Consider the following 1,225-nt stretch of genomic DNA (forward strand, 5'->3'; position numbering starts at 1 on the left):
GAAGACTCTAAATCGGTCTCAAAGCGTAAGCAAGAATAGCGTAAATAAGATAGCTTATTATAGCTTCGTGATGTCATTATCATCACGAGTTTTCATGCCTAGACCTGCACGCTCAGCAAAAGAATGTTTCGTGTAACATAACAACAAAGACGTATCATTCACAATCGCCTCAGTTTTCCCATTAGAACACCGTACCTCTACTTTCTGTAATCGTGTTTGACCTACATTCCAGTAAACTTCATACACTACGACACCACAGTGATCAGCCTCGCCTCGTCACCTTCCCACCTGTACGATGTCATGATGGAGACGACTTTCTTCCTGAACGATCTTCTGCTCCTCCGGGGTCCTGGCGCGCCCACTGAACACAAGCCAAGCCACGTCGTATGCCTCGCCCCCCAGTCGCCCTGTATGCACCGCTTGCGAGTCCAGATGGAAGTACGTATGCGAGAAGAAGCAGGCGCTGGCGCTGCAGAGCCTCCCCTTATCGGGAAGTCCACGAAAGTTTCGGGAGAGAGCGCGCATTGCGCCTGCCCTCAGCGCCCTGGAGATCATGGAGGCGTGTTCTCTTGATAATCTGTCCATGCAACAGTAATGCAGACGGGTACACATAAAACAACACTGCTAACACGTAGTTGGGGTATTATGAGTACTTGACAGTTAATATGTGTTGAACTATGACTGTGACAATAGTATGTACTAGGCAATGGAACAGTGATACTATATGTATGGGATACATCATACATACATAAAGGAACTTAATGTACTCTTGTAATCGTGACGATGTTCTTTTCTACTGCCTAGGATGATTCTTGTCTCAGCATGTCACAATAAAGAACATGATCTTAGTGGAAACTTCCCTGGAAGTTCATATCTCTCAGCATTCAGTTTACTCCCAACTATCACTCAGACTGAATCTCCTTCACTCTTGATCCTCCTTAGTGCTTGGTGGTGATCTTGATGCAAGGGCGGGTTTTTTAGGGCAAACTGACAGTGCAGAGCAACGAATGTCGGCTGTTCAGTTCCCGTTCACAAGGAGTATTAAATAAATACGCAGGAGAACCTGTACTGAACTACGTTTGGGCGTGACGAGTGTCGAGCGAAGTAGTCAGCTTTGGCCTCCGGAGGATCGGAGTGGAACTAGGTAGTCAAGGCGAGGGAACTAGCTTCTGGGTTTATGAAGGCTTTGCTCGGTTAGGAATGTGTCTGTTATATTATATGTGAA

General features: G+C 46.4%; 1 protein-coding gene across 1 annotated transcript in view; it reads right to left on the bottom strand.

Moving 5' to 3' along the window:
- Positions 1-1,225, bottom strand: part of LOC119587891 (beta-1,3-galactosyltransferase 2-like) — a 16,071-nt gene that overhangs the window by 715 nt on the left and 14,131 nt on the right. The window lies entirely within an intron of this gene.

Source organism: Penaeus monodon, chromosome 23, assembly GCF_015228065.2.
Source record: "Penaeus monodon isolate SGIC_2016 chromosome 23, NSTDA_Pmon_1, whole genome shotgun sequence".
In the NCBI taxonomy this organism is placed as follows: domain Eukaryota; kingdom Metazoa; phylum Arthropoda; class Malacostraca; order Decapoda; family Penaeidae; genus Penaeus; species Penaeus monodon.